The sequence below is a fragment of the Asparagus officinalis genome, chromosome 3, assembly GCF_001876935.1.
Source record: "Asparagus officinalis chromosome 3, Aspof.V1, whole genome shotgun sequence".
Lineage (NCBI taxonomy): Eukaryota > Viridiplantae > Streptophyta > Magnoliopsida > Asparagales > Asparagaceae > Asparagus > Asparagus officinalis.
Genome location: NC_033796.1, coordinates 28,903,964 through 28,904,221, shown reverse-complemented (window position 1 = coordinate 28,904,221; position 258 = coordinate 28,903,964).

Below are 258 nucleotides of genomic sequence, written 5' to 3'. Positions count from 1 at the left end.
CGCCGCTGTTCCATCACCGCCGTCGATCTCCGTGAGGATCACCAGATCAGGTTCCAATTCTCCTACTGACCGTAGAAATGCAGTCCTCTGCTCTGAGTCGCAATGGTGCGCTCGGAACTGAGCGCAGATCACGAGGATCTCGTCCTGGTCAATGGAGAGAGAGAGAGGGCTTAGGTCCACGACGCGGTCGATCTTGAGGTTGAGGTCGATCGATTTCGAGTAGCGAAGGAGGTGAGAGGGGAAATCATACCCTGCCGG